Source organism: Mustelus asterias, chromosome 20 (genome assembly GCF_964213995.1).
Source record: "Mustelus asterias chromosome 20, sMusAst1.hap1.1, whole genome shotgun sequence".
NCBI lineage: Eukaryota > Metazoa > Chordata > Chondrichthyes > Carcharhiniformes > Triakidae > Mustelus > Mustelus asterias.
The window spans coordinates 22846675-22867263 of NC_135820.1; the positions used below are offsets into that span (position 1 = coordinate 22846675).

Consider the following 20589-nt stretch of genomic DNA (forward strand, 5'->3'; position numbering starts at 1 on the left):
AGGCATATGGTATGCTTGCCTTTATAGGACGGGGTATAGAGTATAAAAGCTGGAGTCTGATGATGCAGCTGTATAGAACGCTGGTTAGGCCACATTTGGAGTACTGCGTCCAGTTCTGGTCGCCGCACTACCAGTAGGACGTGGAGGCGTTGGAGAGAGTGCAGAGAAGGTTTACCAGGATGTTGCCTGGTATGGAGGGTCTTAGCTATGAGGAGAGATTGGGTAGACTGGGGTTGTTCTCCTTGGAAAGACGGAGAATGAGGGGAGATCTAATAGAGGTGTACAAGATTATGAAGGGGATAGATAGGGTGAACAGTGGGAAGCTTTTTCCCAGGTCGGAGGTGGCGATCACGAGGGGTCACGGGCTCAAGGTGAGAGGGGCGAAGTATAACTCAGATATCAGAGGGACGTTTTTTACACAGAGGGTGGTGGGGGCCTGGAATGCGCTGCCAAGTCGGGTGGTGGAGGCAGGCACGCTGACATCGTTTAAGACTTACCTGGATAGTCACATCAGCAGCCTGGGAATGGAGGGATACAAACGATTGGTCTAGTTGGACCAAGGAGCGGCACAGGCTTGGAGGGCCAAAGGGCCTGTTTCCTGTGCTGTACTGTTCTTTGTTCTTTGTTGGACAGGACTGCTCCAAGTGGCACAGTAGCACAGTGGTTAGCACTGCTGCTTCACAGCTCCAGGCACCTGGGTTCAATTCCCTGCCTAGGTCACTGTTTGTGTGGAGTTTGCACATTCTCCCCGTGTCTACGTGGACTTCCTCCAGGTGCTCCGGTTTCCTCCCACAGTCCAAAGATGTGCGGTTAGGCTGATTGGCCATGCTAAATTCCCACTTTAGTGTCCCGGGATGCATTGGTTAGAAGGATTAGCGGGGTAAATATGTGGGGTTGTGGGGATAAGGCCTGGGTGGGATTGCTGTCGATGTAGACTCGATGGGCCGAATGGTCTCCTACTGCACTGTAGGGATTCTATGATTCTATGAGTGCTGTCTTACAAGGCGCAAGTTCTCATCATAAACCAGTTGATTGCCACCATGTTGTGATACCGGCTGGTCACTTTCATCCCAGCCCTGATTTTGTCACAAACCTCCAGAGAACCCTCATACAGTTCTTCTCAGACAAAGGATTGCACTGGGATGCTGCTGAGGTTATGAATGTCCCGCTTAGGGAGGACAGTAAGTCACCAGTGTGCCTTTGCACCCGGGGTGACCTTCTGCCTTCAGACCCTGCAGCAATTCCTTTATGTTGAGCGCCCTCCTCAATGGAGTACCCTGGCGATTTATTTCTTCTGCCAGGCCTGAATTATGACATGCAGCTCCTGCTCATTGACCTGAGGGCATTGGTCATTTTTTACCAGGACCTCCTTAAAGTCTGGAACATGGTCACACCTTGCAGGCGTTGCCTGTTTTTTACCAGGACCCCCTTAAAGTCTGGGACATGGTCACACCTTGCAGGCGTTGCCCGTTTTTTACCAGGACCTCCTTAAAGTCTGGGACATGATCGTGCCGCAGCTCTCCAATATGGAGCAGCGACTATCATTCGGGAGCCGCTACTCAGGAATCCGCTCCTCCATCACCACTATTTCCGGTAGCTGGCAGAGAGATGGGTTGTGGATGCCAGGGTGAACAGGCTGGGTGGTAGAGGGCTGGATAACACACCATGAATTGGTTCAGTCCACAGCGATGAGCATCTGGTTCGTGACCAATGCAATCCATGACTTCAAAATGGTCGTGCTTAGACATAACATGAAACATGATCTCGAGGAGGCGCAGCTGTGTGGTGGAATCCAGTCTTGAATCGCACCCCTGCTCAGACGGAATTTCACATTGGCCCCAAGCCCAGATCTGTTCACCAAGGGCTGGAGCCCCAGAGTCTGAGCCATCTCACGTAAGTGTCCTCCATGCCCTTTGCCACTGCACAGAGGAGTTTCCTGTATTGGCTTCTGCTGCGCACCTTCCAATACCTTGCCCTCGCCCAACACCCAGACAGTTATTGCTGTCCGGCAGTGGAGATCCCCAGTGGCTGTCCCTCTGTGGAGGGAGACCCCCCTTAACATTGGAGACCTTGGGTGAAGGGCGTTGCATGTAGCAGTCCCAGATAATCATAAGTTACACTGGTTCAGAGGCTCCCAAGAAACCTACTCTTTTTGCGGTCTTGTGGAGTCCATGAACCATGTCTATGTTAAGTGTCTTAGGCGGCCCACCCTTTTTCATAGAAACATGAAAATAGTAGTAAGAATAGGCCATTCGGCCCTTTGAGACTGCTCCTCCATTCATTATGATTATGACTGATCATCAAATTTAATATCCTGATCCTGCCTCCTCATCATATCCCCATATTCCTTGATCCCTTTAGCCTAGGAGATATATCTAATTAATTCTTGAAATCACACAGCCTCAATTACTTTCTGTGGTAGTGAATTCCACAGACTCACCGCTCTCTGGGTGAAGAAATTTCAGCTCAATTCTAAAAGGTTTATCCTTTATCCTCAAACTAATACCCCTAGTCCTGGTCTCGCCCACCATCGGGAACGTTCTTTCTGAATCTACCCTGTCTAAACCTGTTAGAATTTTATAACTTTCAATGAGATCCCCTCACTCTTCTAAACTTAAATGAATATAACCCTGACTTAAGGCCCGATTTTACCATTGCGTCACGCCCATTTTCGGGTGCGAAAACGTGGTAAAGTCGGGTGTGAGGCCATTAACGCGATCCGCGCCCGCGTCCATGCAGATTGCCACTTTACCGAAACCCGGGAATGGCGGCAATTCGATTCACACCCAAAACGGGCACAATGGCATTTAAAATGAATTAGTGAACTGCCCGCCCAACTTTATCAGCCTTTCCCCCTTTACCACCGCATTCGCCAATCCGGAACCGCGCTGTAATGGACCTGCCAAATAAAAGTCTGAATCGGGAGCTCCAGCTTCTGAAGAGCGCGTTCAGTGCTTCCAACGGCTCACTGACTCAGATCAGTGGTGGGGGGGGGAGGAGGGAGGCGGGTCAGATCATTCTCTGGTTTGGGGGGGGGGGCAGGGAAGGGAAGTGAGGCCAGATCGTTGTCTGGATGGGGGGGGGAGGGGCGGGGGGGGGAAGGAGGAGGAGGTGGGTCAGATGTATCTCTGGCCGGGGAGGGGGGTGGGGGGGAGAGGGCCGATCGTTGTCTGGTGGTGGGGGGGGAGGGCAGATCGTTGTCTGGGGGGGAGGGAGGGGGAGGCGGATCAGATGTTCCTCTGGGGGGGGGGGGGGAGGTTGAGGCCAGACCATTCTCTGAGGGGGTGGGGTAGGCCAGATCATTCTCTGGGGGGGGGGGGAAAAGGGAGGCGGGTAAGATGTATCGCTGGTGGGAGGGGTGCGGGGCAGGCCTGATCGCTCATTGGTGGGGAGGGCAGATGGATTTCTGGGGGGGGGGTCAGATGGATCTCTGGTGAGGAGCGGCAGTGGGGGCAGGGGGGTCCGCTGCCACTCTGCGGGCGATCGGTGGGGGGCAGGGGTGGCGATCGGTCTGGGTAGCGGGGGGGGGTGGATAAGCGGGACAGTGATGTGTGTGGATAGTGGGGAGGGTTGGATAAGCGGGACAGTGATGTGTGTGGGTAGTGGGGAGGGGTGGATAAGGGGGACAGTGATGTGCGTGGGTAGTGGGGTGGATAAGCGGGACAGTGATGTGTGTGGTTATTGGGGGGGTGGATGAGGGGAACTTTTTCAAGGAACAAATACTGGATGTCCTTGATAGGTATGTCCCTGTCAGGCAGGGAGGAAATGGCCGAGTGAGGGAACCATGGTTCACGAAAGAGGTGGAATGTCTTGTGAAAAGGACGAGGGAAGCTTATGTAGGGATGAGGAAACAAGGTTCAGATGGCTCGATTGTGGGTTACAAGTTAGCAAGGAATGAGGTGAAAAAGGGGCTTAGGAGGGCTAGGAGGGGACATGAGAAGTCCTTGGCGGGTCGGATCAAGGAAAACCCCAAGGCTTTTTACTCTTATGTGAGGAATAAAAGAATGACCAGGGTGAGGTTAGGGACGGTCAAGGACAGTAGTGGGAACTTGTGTATGGAGTCAGTAGAGATAGGCGAGGTGATGAATGAATACTTTTCTTCAGTGTTCACCAAGGAGAGGGGCCATGTTTTTGAGGAAGAGAAGGTGTTACAGGCTAATAGGCTGGAGGAAATAGATGTTCGGAGGGAGGATGTCCTGGCAGTTTTGAATAAACTGAAGGTCGATAAGTCCCCTGGGCCTGATGAAATGTATCCTAGGATTCTTTGGGAGGCAAGGGATGAGATTGCAGAGCCTTTGGCTTAGATCTTTGGGTCCTCCCTGTCCACGGGGATGGTACCAGAGGACTGGAGAATGGCGAATGTTGTTCGTCTGTTTAAGAAAGGGAATAGAAATGACCCTGGTAATTATAGACCGGTTAGTCTTACTTCGGTGGTTGGTAAATTGATGGAAAAGGTCCTTAGAGATGGGATTTACGACCATTTAGAAAGATGCGGATTAATCCGGGATAGTCAGCACGGATTCGTGAAGGGCAAGTCGTGCCTCACAAATTTGATTGAATTTTTTGAGGAGGTAACTAAGTGTGTTGATGAAGGTAGGGCAGTTAATGTCATATACATGGATTTTAGTAAGGCGTTTGATAAGGTCCCCGATGGTCGGCTTATGATGAAAGTGAGGAGGTGTGGGATAGAGGGAAAGTTGGCCGATTGGATAGGTAACTGGCTGTCTGATCGAAGACAGAGGGTGGTGGTCGATGGAAAATTTTCGGATTGGAGGCAGGTTGCTAGCGGAGTGCCGCAGGGATCAGTGCTTGGTCCTCTGCTCTTTGTGATTTTTATTAATGACTTAGAGGAGGGGGCTGAAGGGTGGATCAGTAAATTTGCTGATGACACCAAGATTGGTGGAGTAGTGGATGAGGTGGAGGGCTGTTGTAGGCTGCAAAGAGACATAGATAGGATGCAAAGCTGGGCTGAAAAATGGCAAATGGAGTTTAACCCTGATAAATGTGAGGTGATTCATTTTGGTAGGACTAATTTAAATGTGGATTACAGGGTCAAAGGTAGGGTTCTGAAGACTGTGGAGGAACAGAGAGATCTTGGGGTTCATATCCACAGATCTCTAAAGGTTGCCACTCAAGTGGATAGAGCTGTGAAGAAGGCCTATAGTGTGTTAGCTTTTATTAACAGGGGGTTGGAGTTTAAGAGCCGTGGGGTTATGCTGCAACTGTACAGGACCTTGGTGAGACCACATTTGGAATATTGTGTGCAGTTCTGTTCACCTCACTATAAGAAGGATGTGGAAGCGCTGGAAAGAGTGCAGAGGAGATTTACCAGGATGCTGCCTGGTTTGGAGGGTAGGTCTTATGAGGAAAGGTTGAGGGAGCTAGGGCTGTTCTCTCTGGAGCGGAGGAGGCTGAGGGGAGACTTAATAGAGGTTTATAAAATGATGAAGGGGATAGATAGAGTGAACGTTCAAAGACTATTTCCTCGGGTGGATGGAGCTATTACACGGGGGCATAACTATAGGGTTCGTGGTGGGAGATACAGGAAGGATATCAGAGGTAGGTTCTTTATGCAGAGAGTGGTTGGGGTGTGGAATGGACTGCCTGCAGTGATAGTGGAGTCAGACACTTTAGGAACATTTAAGCGGTTATTGGATAGGCACATGGAGCACACCAGGATGATAGGGAGTGGGATAGCTTGATCTTGGTTTCAGATACATCTTGGCACAACATTGCGGATCGAAGGGCCTGTTCTGTGCTGTACTGTTCTATGTTCTATGTTCTATGATGTCTGTGGGGTCCATCGCTCCCGCTTTTTGCTCCCGGTCCGCTTTCTCCGCTTTCTGCGGTCCGGGAGCGATCTGACATGGGCGCGCTTTTTCAAATTTTTTTCGAACTGCGCATGCGCACTTCAGAGCTCTGATTGTTTTGGCCGCGCTAAGCCCCGCCCACAGCGCGAATGGGACCCGCGATGTGTTTTTCAGGCTGAGTGCAGATGAGGGCGCCTGAAAGCAGATTTCTAAGTCGGATCTGCATTGCGCCCAGATTCAGCACTTAGAATGAAAATGGTAAAATCGGGCCCTTAGTCTCTCCTTATATGACAGACTTGCTGTCCCAGGAATCAGCCTGGTAAACCTTTGCTGCACTCCCTCTATAGCAAGGACATCCTTCCTCAGATAAGGACGCCAAAACTGCACACAATTCTCCAGTTGTGGCCTCACCAATGCACTACACATTAAAACATTCCTATTTCTATATTCAAATCCCCTCGCTATGAAGGCCAACATACCATTTGCCTTCTTCACAGCTTGCTGTATCTGCGTGCTTACTTTCATAGAACATAGAACATAGAACATTACAGCGCAGAACAGGCCCTTCGGCCCACGATGTTGCACCGACCAGTTAAAAAAAAACTGTGACCCTCCAACCTAAACCAATTTCTTTTCGTCCATGAACCTATCTACGGATCTCTTAAACGCCCCCAAACTAGGCGCATTTACTACTGATGCTGGCAGGGCATTCCAATCCCTCACCACCCTCTGGGTAAAGAACCTACCCCTGACATCGGTTCTATAACTACCCCCCCTCAATTTAAAGCCATGCCCCCTCGTGCTGTATTTCTCCATCAGAGGAAAAAGGCTATCACTATCCACCCTATCTAAACCTCTAATCATCTTATATGTTTCAATAAGATCCCCTCTTAGCCGCCGCCTTTCCAGCGAAAACAATCCCAAATCCCTCAGCCTCTCCTCATAGGATCTCCCCTCCATACCAGGCAACATCCTGGTAAACCTCCTCTGCACCCTCTCCAAAGCCTCCACATCCTTCCTGTAATGTGGGGACCAGAACTGCACACAGTACTCCAAGTGCGGCCGCACCAGAGTTGTGTACAGTTGCAACATAACGCTACGACTCCTAAATTCAATCCCCCTACCAATAAACGCCAAGACACCATATGCCTTCTTAACAACCATATCTACTTGATTCCCAACTTTCAGGGATCTATGCACACATACACCTAGATCCCTCTGCTCCTCCACACTATTCAAAGTCCTCCCGTTAGCCCTATACTCAACACATCTGTTATTCCTACCAAAGTGAATTACCTCACACTTCTCCGCATTAAACTCCATCCGCCACCTCTCGGCCCAACTTTGCAACCTGTCTAAGTCTTCCTGCAAACTACGACACCCTTCCTCACTGTCTACCACACCACCGACTTTGGTGTCATCAGCAAATTTGCTAATCCACCCAACTATACCCTCATCCAGATCATTAATAAATATTACAAACAGCAGTGGCCCCAAAACAGATCCCTGAGGTACACCACTTGTAACCGCACTCCATGCACGAGTATTCAAGGTTTCGTTGAATATCCACCTCTCTCAATTTACCCCCATTCAAGTAATAAACTCTCTTGCTATTACTGCTACCAAAGTAGATAACCTCACATTTATCCACATTATCCTGCATCTGCCATGCAGATGCCCACACACTCAGCCTGTCCAAATCACGTTGAAGCATCTCTGCATCCTCCTCACAGCTCACCCTCCCACCCAACTTTGTATCATCTGCAAACTTGGAGATAATTCATTCAGTCCATATCCATATCATTAATATATAACGTGAACAGTTGCGGTCCTAACTCTCTACTTCCCTTGTTGAATAATGGGCCTACATTAGCTATCTTCCAATCTGTAGGAACTATTCTAGAGTCCAAAGAATTTTGGAAAATAACCACCAATTGATCTACTATTACCAGGGCCACTTCCTTAATCATTTCTCTACAAATGCTGATTTCCTCTCAGCACTTCTGGCATATTAGAGTCATAGAGGTTTACAGCATGGAAACAGGCCCTTCGATCCAACTTCTCCATGCCGCCCTTTTTTTTTAAACCCCTAAGCTAATCCCAATTGCCCGCAATTGGCCCATATCCCTCTATACCCATCTTACCCATGTAACTATCTAAATAAAGGACAAAATTGTACCCGCCTCTACACTACCTCTGGCAGCTTGTTCCAGACACTCACCACCCTGTGTGTGAAAAAATTGCGCCTCTGGACACTTTTATATCTCTCCCCTCTCACCTTAAACCTACGCCCTCTAGTTTTAGACTCCCCTACCTTTGGGAAAAGATATTGACTATCGAGCTGATCTGTGCCCCTCATTATTTTATAGACCTCTATCAGATCACCCCTCAGCCTTCTACGCTCCGGAGAAAAAAGTCCCAGCCTATCCAGCCTCTCCTTATAACTCAAACCATCAAGTTCCAGTAGCATCCTAGTAAATCTTTTCTGCACTCTTTCTAGTTTAATAATATCCTTTCTATAATAGGGTGACCAGAACTGTACACAGCACTCGAAGTGTGGCCTTACCAATGTCTTGTACAACTTCAACAAGACGTCCCAACTCCTGTATTCAATGTTCTGACCAATGAAACTAAGCATTCACCACTCTGTCCACCTGTGACTCCACTTTCAAGGAGCTATGAACATGTACCCCCAGATCCCTTTGCTCTGTAACTCTCCCCAGCGCCCTACCATTAACTGAGTATGTCCTGCCCTGGTTTAATCTACCGAAATGCATCACCTCGCATTTATCTAAATTAAACTCCATCTGCTATTTGTCAGTCCACTGGCCCAATTGATCAAGATCCCGTTGCAATCCGAGATAACTTTCTTCACTATCCACAACGCCACCAATCTTGGTGTCATCTGCAAACTTACTAACCATGCCTCCTATATTCTCATCCAAATCGTTAATGTAAATGACAAATAACAGTGGATCCAGCAATGATCCCTGAGGCACACCGCTGGTCACAGTTTGAAAAACAACCCTCTACAACCACCCTCTGGCTGCTTAGAAACCTCACCCTGGATCCCGTGAGATTTAACTTTATGCAACAACCTACCATGCAGTATCTTGTCAAAGACCTTGCTAAAGTCCATGGAGACAACATCAACTGCACTGCCCTCATCTCCCTTCTTGGTTACCCCTTCAAAAAAACTCAATCAAATTTGTGAGACATGATTTTCCACTCACAAAGCCATGCTGACTGTCCCTAATCAGTCCTTGCATCTCTAAATGCCTTTGGATCCTGTCTTTCAAAATACCTTCCAACAACTTACCCACCACAGATGTGAGAAATGGCAGATGGAATTTAATCCAGATAAATGCGAAGTGATGCATTTTGGTAGATCGAATGCAGGGGGGAGCTATACAATAAATGGCAGAACCATCAAGAGTATAAACACACAGAGGGATCTGGGTGTGCAAGTCCACAGGTCCTTAAAGGTGGCAGCACAGGTGGAAAAGGTGCTGAAGAAGGCATATGGCATGCTTGCCTTTATTGGACGGGGCATAGAGTATAAAAGTTGGCATATGATGTTGCAGTTATATAGAACGTTGGTTAGGCCACATTTGGAATACTACGTCCAGTTCTGGTCGCCACACTACCAGAAGGACGTGGAGGCTTTGGAGAGAGTGCAGAAAAGGTTTACCAGGATGTTGCCTGGTATGGAGGGTATTAGCTATGAGGAGAGATTGAGTCAATTAGGGCTGTTCTCCCTGGAAAGACGGAGGTTGAGGGGCGACCTTTAGAATCATAGAATCCTACAGTGCAGAAAGAGGCCATTCAGCCCATCGAGTCTGCACCAACCACAATCCCACCCAGGCCCTATCCACATATCCCTACATATTTTACCCACTAACCACTCTAACCTATGCATCCTGGGACACTAAGGGGCAATTTAGAATGGCCAATCAACCTAGCCTGCACATCTTTGGACTGTGGGAGGAAACCGGAGCACCCGGAGGAAACCCACGCAGACACGAGGAGAATGTGAAAACTCCACACAAACAGCAACCCAAGCCGGGATTCGAACCCAGGTCCCTGGAGCTGTGAAGCAGCAGTGCTAACCACTGTGCTACCGTGCCGCCCCAAATAGAAGTTTATATCGCTTCTCGGCCTTTTGGCTAAGATCAAGTGTAATACTGACATGCTGTGCTTGGTTGAATTCATTAGGTTACATTTTAGCTTCATTTGAAGCAATTTTTAAAAGCTGCATCTCGGCCTTTTGGCTAAGATGCAAATGAGGTCAAGCCTTGGAGCAGGATCTATGCCTACTCCAATCAGCTTGGATCATGTAGATCAAGCCCAAGACAGGAGGTGAGAGCCGTGTCTTAGCTTGGATTGGGAATGTCTCAACTTGTTGAGACTCTGAATTGGACTTGATTTGATTGAATTGGAATAAAAACAAAAAAAAATAGAAGTTTATAAAATTATGAAGCGCATAGATAGGGTGAACAGTTGACAAACACAAGGGATCACAAGTTCAAGGTAAGGGGGGCAAGGTTCAATACAGATATGCGGGGGACGTATTTTACACAGAGGGTGGTGGGGGCCTGGAATGCACTACCAAGCAAGGTGGTTGAGGCAGACACGCTAGGATCATTTTAGACTTATCTAGATAGCCACATGAACAGACTGGGAATAGAGGGATACAAACGGATGGTCTAGTTAGGAACACATGATCGGTGCAGGCTTGGACGGCCGAAGGGCCTGTTCCTGTGCTGTATTGTTGTTTGTTCTTTGTGAGACTCACTGGCTTGTAGTTCCCAGGCTTTTCCCTGCAGCCCTTTTTAAACAAAGGTACAACATTTGCCACCTTCCAATCTTCAGGTACCTCACCCGTGACTATCGATGATTCAAATATCTCTGCGAGGGGACCCGCAAATGGTAGGGCGTTGGGGAGAGTTACAGAACAAAGAGATCTAGGGGTACATGTTCATAGCTCCTTGAAAGTGGAGTCACAGGTGGACAGAGTGGTGAAGAAGGCATTCGGCGTGCTTGGTTTCATCGGTCAGAACATTGAATACAGGAGTTGGAATGTCTTGTTGGAAGTTGTAGAAGACATTGGTAAGGCCACACTTGGAATACTGTATGCAATTCTGGTCACCCTATTATAGAAAGAATATTACTAAACTAGAGAGAGTGCAGAAAAGAACAACAAAGAACAAAGAACAGTACAGCACAGGAAACTGGCCCTTTGGCCCTCCAAGCCTGTGCCGCTCCTTGGTCCAACTAGACCAATCGTTTGTATCCCTCCATTCCCAGGCTGCTCATGTGACTATCCAGGTAAGTCTTAAACGATGTCAGCGTGCCTGCTTCCACCACCCTACTTGGCAGCGCATTCCAGGCCCCCACCACCCTCTGTGTAAAAAATGTCCCTCTGATGTCTCAGTTATACTTCACCCCTCTCAGCTTGAGCCCGTGACCCCTCGTGATCGTCACCTCCGACCTGGGAAAAAGCTTCCCACTGTTCACCCTATCTATACCCTTCATAATCTTGTATACCTCTATTAGATCTCCCCTCATTCTCCGTCTTTCCAAGGAGAACAACCCCAGTCTACCCAATCTCTCCTCATAGCTAAGACCCTCCATACCAGGCAACATCCTGGTAAACCTTCTCTGCACTCTCTCCAATGCCTCCACGTCCTTCTGGTAGTGCGGCGACCAGAACTGGACGCAGTACTCCAAATGTGGCCTTACCAGCGTTCTATACAGCTGCATCATCAGACTCCAGCTTTTATACTCTATACCCCGTCCTATAAAGGCAAGCATACCATATGCCTTCTTCACCACCTTCTCCATCTGTGTTGCCACCTTCAAGGATTTGTGGACTTGCACACCTAGGTCCCTCTGTGTTTCTATACTCCTGATGACTCTGCCATTTATTGTATAACTCCTCCCTACATTATTTCTTCCAAAATGCATCACTTCGCATTTATCCGGATTAAACTCCATCTGCCACCTCTCCGTCCAATTTTCCAGCCTATCTATATCCTGCTGTATTGCCCGACAATGCTCTTCGCTATCCGCAATTCCAGCCATCTTCGTGTCATCCGCAAACTTGCTGATTACACCAGTTACACCTTCTTCCAAATCATTTATATATATCACAAATAGCAGAGGTCCCAGTACAGAGCCCTGCGGAACACCACTGGTCACAGACCTCCAGCCGGAAAAAGACCCTTCGACCACTACCCTCTGTCTCCTATGGCCAAGCCAGTTCTCCACCCATCGAGCCACTTCTCCTTGTATCCCATGAGCCTTAACCTTCTTAACCAACCTGCCATGTGGGACTTTGTCAAATGCCTTACTGAAATCCATATAGACGACATCCACGGCCCTTCCTTCATCAACCGTTTTTGTCACTTCCTCAAAAAACTCCACCAAATTTGTAAGGCACGACCTCCCTCTTACAAAACCATGCTGTCTGTCACTAATGAGATTGTTCCGTTCTAAATGCACATACATCCTGTCTCTAAGAATCCTCTCCAACAACTTCCCTACCACGGACGTCAAGCTCACCGGCCTATAATTTCCTGGGTTATCCCTGCTACCCTTCTGAAACAACGGGACCACATTCGCTATCCTCCAATCCTCAGGGACCTCACCCGTGTCCAAAGAAGCAACAAAGATTTCCGTCAGAGGCCCAGCAATTTCACCTCTTGTCTCCCTGAGCAGTCGAGGATAGATGCCATCAGGCCTTGGGGCTTTGTCAGTTTTAATGTTCCCTAAAAAACCTAACACTTCCTCTCTTGTAATGGAGATTTTCTCTAACGGGTCAACACCTCCCTCCGAGACACTCCCGGTTAACACGCCCCTCTCCTTCGTGAATACCGATGCAAAGTATTCATTTAGGATCTCCCCTATTCCCTTGGGTTCTAAGCATAATTCCCCTCCTTTGTCCCTGAGAGGTCCGATTTTCTCCCTGACAACTCTTTTGTTCCTAACGTATGAATAGAATGCCTTAGGATTCTCCTTAATCCTGCCTGCCAAAAACATCTCGTGACCTCTTTTTGCCCTTCTAACTCCCCGTTTGAGTTCTTTCCTACTCTCTCTGTATTCCTCCAGAGCTCCATCTGTTTTCAGTTGCCTGGACTTAACGTACGCCTCCCTTTTCATTTTAATCAGATCCTCAATTTCCCTGGTTATCCACGGCTCTCGAAGATTTACTAGGATGCTACTGGGACCTGATGGATTGAGTTATACGACAAGGCTGGATAGACTGGGATTTTTTTCTCTGGAGCATAGGAGGCTGAGGGTTGATCTTATAGAGGTCTATACAATAGTGAGGGGCACAGATCAGCTAGATAGTCAATATCTTTTCCCAAAGATAGGGGAATCTAAAACTAGAGGGCATAGGTTTAAGGTGAGAGGGGAGAGATACAAAAGTGTCCAGACGGACAATTTTTTCACACAGTGGGTGGTGAGTGTCTGGAACAAGCTGCCAGAGATAGTAGTAGAGGCGGGTACAATTTTGCCTTTTAAAAAGCATTTAGATAGTTACATGGGTACGATGGGTATGGAGGGATATGGGCCAAATGTGGGCAATTGGGATTAGCTTAGGGGTTTAAAAAAAAGGGCGGCATGGACAAATTGGGCCAAAGGGCCTGTTTCCATGCTGTAAACCTCTAATTTCCTCCCTAGCCACCCACCATGTCCTGGGATACACTTCATCAGGTCCCGGGGATTTATCTACCTTGATGCGTTTTAAGACTTCCAGCCCTCTTTCTCTTTAATATGTACACTCAAGACATCACTATTTATTTCCCCAAGTTCCCTAACATTCATGCTTTTCTCAACAGTAAATACTGATGAGAAATATTCATTTAGGATCTCACCTATCTCTTGTGGATCTGCACATAAATGACCTTGTTGATCCTAAAGAGGCCCTATTCTCTCCCTTGTTACTCTTTTGCCCTTTATGTATTTGTAGAAGCTCTTTGGATTCTCCTTTGCCTTATCTGCCAAAACAATCTCGTGTCCCTTTTTTGCCTCCTGATTTCTCTCTTAACTCTACTCTTACACCCCCTATACTCTTCAAGGGATTCACTTGATCCCAGCTGCCTATTGCATGTCATGTGCCTCCTTCTTCTTCTTGGCCAGGACCTCAATATCCCGAGTCATCCAGGGTTCTTGACTTCTGCCAGCCTTGCCTTTCACTCGAAGAGGAACCCTGGTTAACACACTTTTGAAAGCCTCCCCTTTGCCTTCCCACAGACTCATTATTATTCATGTTTTCCTTTGCGAAGACTGAAGTAAAGTACAAATTTAATTCCTCAGCCATTTCTTTATTCCCCGTTATGAATTCTCCTGTTTCTGATTGGCATTCATTTTTTTCAATCTTTTTCTCTTTACCTATCTATAGAAACTCTTACAGTTAGTTTTTATGTACCCCGCCAGCTTACTTCCATATTCTATTTTTTCCTTCTTAATCAATCAAAGAACAAAGAACAATACAGCACAGGAACAGGCCCTTCGGCCCTCCAAGCCTGCGCCGCTCATGTGCCCAACTAGACCATTCGTTTGTATCCCTCTATTCCCAGTCTGTTCATGTGGCAATCCAGATAAGTCTTAAACGATCCCAGCGTGTCCGCCTCAATCACCTTGCTTGGGAGTGCATTCCAGGCCCCCACCACCCTCTGTGTAAAATACGTCCCCCTGACATCTGTGTTGAACCTTGCCCCCCTCACCTTGAACCTGTGACCCCTTGTGTTCGTCACCTCCGACCTGGGAAAAAGCTTCCCACTGTTCACCCTATCTATGCCCTTCATAATTTTATACACCTCTATTAGGTCATCCCTCATCCTCTGTCTTTCCAGGGAAAACATCCCAAGTTTACCCCATCTCTCCTCATAGCTAAGGCAACATCCTGGTAAACCTTTTCTGCACTCTCTCCAAAGCCTCCATGTCCTTCTGGTAGTGTGGCGACCAGAATTGGACACAGTATTCCAAATGTGGCCTAACCAACATTCTATACAGCTGCAACATCATATGCCAACTTTTATATTCTATGTCCAATAAAGGCAAGCATGCCTCTCCACCTGTGCCGCCACCTTTAAGGATCTGTGGACTTGTACACCCAGGTCCCTCTGTGTGTCTATACTCCTGATGGGTCTGCCATTTATTGTATAGATCCCCCTTACATTAGATCTACCGAAATGCATCACTTCGCATTTATCTGGATTAAATTCCATCTGCCATTTCTCCGCCCAATGTTCCAGCCTATCTATATCCTGCTGTATTCTCTGACAATGTTCATCACTATCTGCAACTCCAGCAATCTTCGTGTCGTCCGCAAACTTACTGATCACACCAGCTACATCTGCCTCCAAATCATTCATATATATCACAAACAGCAGAGGTCCCAGTATAGAGCCCTGCGGAACTCCACTAGTCACAGACCTCCAACCGGAAAAAGACCCCTCCACCCTCTGTCTTCTATGGCTAAGCCAGTTCTCCACCCATCTAGCTAGCTCACCTTTTATCCCGTGAGATTCAACCTTTTGCACCAGCCTGCCATGAGGGACCTTGTCAAAAGCTTTACTAAAATCCATATAGACGACATCCAAGGCCCTTCCCTCGTCAATCGTTTTTGTCACCTCCTCAAAAAACTCAACCAAATTTGTGAGGCATGACCTCCCTCGTACAAAACCATGCTGCCTATCGCGAATGAGATTATTCAGTTCTAAATGCGCATATATCCTATCTCTAAGAATCTTCTCCAACAATTTCCCTACCACGGACGTCAGGCTCACCAGCCTATAATTACCCGGGTTATCCTTGCTACCCTTCTTAAATAACGGGACTACATTTGCTATCCTCCAATCCTCTGGGACCTCACCTGTGTCCAGTGAAGAGACAAAGATTTCTGTTAGAGGCCCAGCAATTTCATCTCTTGCCTCCCTGAGGAGTCGAGGATAGATGCCATCCGGCCCTGGGGATTTGTCTGTCTTAATGTTTCCTAAAAAACCTAAAACTTCCTCCCTTGTAATTGAGATTTTTTTCTAACGGGTCAACACATCTCTCTGAGACACTACCAGTCAACATGTCCCTCTCCTTTGTGAATACTGATGCAAAGTATTCATTTAGGATCTCACCTACTTATAGAACATAGATAGAACATAGAACATTACAGCGCAGAACAGGCCCTTCGGCCCACGATGTTGCACCGACCAGTTAAAAAAAAAAACTGTGACCCTCCAACCTAAACCAATTTCTTTTCGTCCATGAACCTATCTACGGATCTCTTAAACGCCCCCAAACTAGGCGCATTTACTACTGATGCTGGCAGGGCATTCCAATCCCTCACCACCCTCTGGGTAAAGAACCTACCCCTGACATCGGTTCTATAACTACCCCCCCTCAATTTAAAGCCATGCCCCCTCGTGCTGGATTTCTCCATCAGAGGAAAAAGGCTATCACTATCCACCCTATCTAAACCTCTAATCATCTTATATGTTTCAATAAGATCCCCTCTTAGCCGCCGCCTTTCCAGCGAAAACAATCTCAAATCCCTCAGCCTCTCCTCATAGGATCTCCCCTCCATACCAGGCAACATCCTGGTAAACCTCCTCTGCACCCTCTCCAAAGCCTCCACATCCTTCCTGTAATGTGGGGACCAGAACTGCACACAGTACTCCAAGTGCGGCCGCACCAGAGTTGTGTACAGTTGCAACATAACGCTACGACTCCTAAATTCAATCCCCCTACCAATAAACGCCAAGACACCATATGCCTTCTTAACAACCTTATCTACTTGATTCCCAACTTTCAGGGATCTATGCACACATACACCTAGATCCCTCTGCTCCTCCACACTATTCAAAGTCCTCCCGTTAGCCCTATACTCAACACATCTGTTATTCCTACCAAAGTGAATTACCTCACACTTCTCCGCATTAAACTCCATCCGCCACCTCTCGGCCCAACTTTGCAACCTGTCTAAGTCTTCCTGCAAACTACGACACCCTTCCTCACTGTCTACCACACCACCGACTTTGGTGTCATCAGCAAATTTGCTAATCCACCCAACTATACCCTCATCCAGATCATTAATAAATATTACAAACAGCAGTGGCCCCAAAACAGATCCCTGAGGTACACCACTTGTAACCGCACTCCATGATGAATATTTACTATCAACCACCACCCTCTGTTTCCTATCCGCTAGCCAATTCCTGATCCAATTTCCTAGATCACCCCCAATCCCATACATCTGCATTTTCTGCAGAAGCCTACCATGGTGAACCTTATCAAACGCCTTACTAAAATCCATATATACCACGTCCACTGCCTTGCCCCCATCCACCTCCTTGGTCACTTTCTCAAAAAACTCAATAAGGTTAGTAAGGCACGACCTACCTGCCACAAAACCATGCTGACTATCACCTATCAATTCATTACTCTCCAAATAACTATAAATCCTATCCCTTATAATTTTTTCCAACATCTTGCCGACAACAGAAGTGAGACTCACCGGTCTATAATTCCCGGGGAAGTCTCTGTTCCCCTTCTTAAACAATGGGACAACATTCGCTAACCTCCAATCTTCTGGTACTATACCAGAGGCCAACGACGACCTGAAGATCAGAGCCAGAGGCTCTGCAATCACTTCTCTTGCCTCCCAGAGAATCCTTGGATAAATCCCATCCGGACCAGGGGATTTATCTATTTTCAGACCCTCCAGAATATCCTGCACATCCTCCTTATCAACTGTAATACTGTCTATTCTACTCCCTTGCAACCCAGTGTCCTCCTCAGCTATATTCATGTCCCCTTGCGTGAACACCGAAGATAAATATTGATTCAATGCTTCACCAATCTCCTCCGGTTCCACACATAACTTCCCTCTGCCATCTATAACTGGCCCTAAACTTGCCCTAACCAACCTTCTGTTCTTGACATACCTATAGAACGCCTTAGGATTCTCTTTAACCCTATCCGCCAAAGTCTTCTCATGTCCCCTTTTAGCCCTTCTAAGCTCGCTCTTCAACTCCCTCTTAGCCAATCTAAAGCTTTCTAGTGCACTACCCGAGTGCTCACGTCTCATCCGAACATAAGCCTCCTTTTTCTTTTTAACCAACAAAGAAACTTTTTTGGTGCACCACGGTTCCCTAGCCCTACCAATTCCTCCTTGCCTGACAGGGACATACCTATCACAGACTCGCAGTAGCTGCTCCTTGAAAAAACTCCACATGTCGGACGTTCCCAGTCCCTGTAATCTCCTAGTCCAACCTATGTTTCCTAATTCTCTCCTAATAGCCTCATAATTACCCTTCCCCCAGCTAAAACCACTGGCCCGAGGTTCATGCCTATCCCTTTCCATCACTAAGGTGAACGTAACCGAATTGTGGTCACTATCACCAAAATGCACACCAACTTCCAAGTCTAGCACCTGGTCTGGCTCATTTCCCAGCACCAGATCCAATATAGCCTCACCTCTAGTTGGCCTGTCTACATACTGAGTCAAAAAACCTTCCTGCACGCTTTGAACAAAAACTGACCCCTCTAACGAGCTAGAGCTATAACAATTCCAGTCAATATTAGTCAAGTTAAAATCCCCCATAACAATTGCCCTATTACTTTCACTCCTAAGCAGGATTGACTCCGCAATCCTTTCCTCAACCTCTCTAGAACTTTTAGGAGGTCTATAAAAGACTCCCAACAGGGTGACCTCTCCTCTCCTATTTCTAATCTCCGCCCATACTACCTCAACAGATAAGTCCTCATCAAACCTCCTCTCTGACACTGTGATACAATCTCTGACCAATAATGCTACCCCTCCCCCTCTTCTACCTCCTTCCCTACTTCGACTAAAACATTTGAACCCCGGGACCTGCAGCATCCATTCCTGCCCCTGCTCTATCCATGTCTCTGAAATAGCCACAACATCGAAGTCCCAGGTACTGATCCACGCTGCAAGTTCACCCACTTTATTGCGAATACTCCTGGCATTGAAGTATACACATTTCAAACCCTGCTCCACCCCACCTCTGCAATGCCGTGCATTGCAGTCCCCATCCATGCATCCCTCACTTTCAGCCCCACTACTCAGGATCCCTCCCCCCCCCCGAATCAGTTTAAACCTCCCTGCATGGCCTTAGCAAATTTACCCCCCAGGATATTGGTCCCCTTCTGATTAAGGTGTAGACCATCCTTCTCATAGAGGTCACACCTTCCCCAGTACGAGCCCCAATTGCTTAAGTACCTGAACCCCTCCCTCCTGCACCATCCCCTCAGCCATGAATTCAAACCTTCCCTCTCCCTATTCCTCTCTAAACTATCCCATGGTACAGGCAAGAGTCCAGAGATAACCACTCTGTCAGTCTTGGCCTTTAGTTTCCACCCCAACTCCATAAATCCCTGCCTAATATCCCCTTCCCCTATCCTCCCTATGTCGTGTGTCCCCACATGTACAATAACTTGTGGTTTATCTCCCTCCCCCCTAAGAGTCCTGAATACCCTGTCAGACACATCCCGGACCCCAGCCCCTGGTAGGCAACACACCAACCCTGAGTCCCTACCTTTAGTTCCGACCCTCCTATCTGTCCCCTTAATTGTGGAGTCCCCAATCACAAGGCCCAGTCTTTTACAGCCCCTAACCACCTGAGCTTTCTCACTCGGCTCACCCCCAGAGATCTGCTCTCTATGCTCAGTTGATTCCTCCTCAACTGTAGCCTCCAGCACCGAAAACCTATTATGGAGGGGAACCGCCCCAGGGGATTGTCTTCCCGATTGCTTCTTACCCCTCCTCCTGGCATTGACCCAAGCCTCATTTCTAGGAGTTACTATTTCTCTATAACTCCTATCAACTTCCACCTCCGCCTCCCGAATTATGCGGAGTTCCTCTACCTCCCCCTCCAGCTCCTTTACACGCTCCTCCAGAAGCTGCAATCTAATGCACTTCCTTTGGTTCTAAGCATATTTCCCCTCCTTTGTCCCTGAGACGTCCGATTCTTTCCCTAACAACCCTCTTGTTCCTAACATATGTATAAAATGCCTTAGGATTCTCCTTAATCCTGTCTGCCAAGGACATTTCATGACCTCTTTTTGCCCTTCTAACTCCCTGTTTCAGTTCTTTCCTACTTTCTCTGTATTCCTCCAGTGCTCCCTCTGTTTTTAGCTGCCTGGACCTCATGTATGCCTCTTTTTTCTTTTTGATTAGACCTTTGGTCCTTTGGTTTTATAAGTGCGAGGTGATTCATTTTGGTAGGACAAATTTGAATGCGGATTACAGGGTCAACGGCAGGGTTCTGAGGAATGTGGAGGAACAGAGAGACCTTGGGGTTCATATCCACAGATCTCTGAAGGTTGCCACTCAAGTGGATAGAACCGTGAAGAAGGCCTATAGTGTGTTAGCGTTTATTAACAGGGGGTTTGAGTTTAAGAGCCATGGGGTTATGCTGCAACTGTACAGGACCTTGGTGAGACCACATTTGCAATATTGTGTGCAGTCCTGGTCACCTCACTATGAGAAGGATGTGGAAGCATTGGAGAGAATGCAAAGGAGATTTACCAGGGTGCTGCCTGGTTTGGAGGGTAGATCTTATGAGGGAAGGTTGAGGGAGCTAGGGCTTTTCTCTTTAGAGCGGAGGAGGTTGAGAGGCAACTTAATAGAGGTTTATAAGATGATGAAGAGGATAGAGCGGACGTTCAGAGACTATTTCCTCGGGTGGATGTAGCTGTTACTAGGGGGCATAACTATAAGGTTCATGGTGGGAGATATAGGAGGTATGTC

General features: G+C 47.6%; 1 pseudogene; it reads left to right on the forward strand.

Moving 5' to 3' along the window:
- Positions 1–9956: 9956 nt before the first annotated feature.
- Positions 9957–10108, forward strand: LOC144508820 (U2 spliceosomal RNA; annotated as a pseudogene).
- The last annotated feature ends 10481 nt before the right edge of the window (positions 10109–20589 follow it).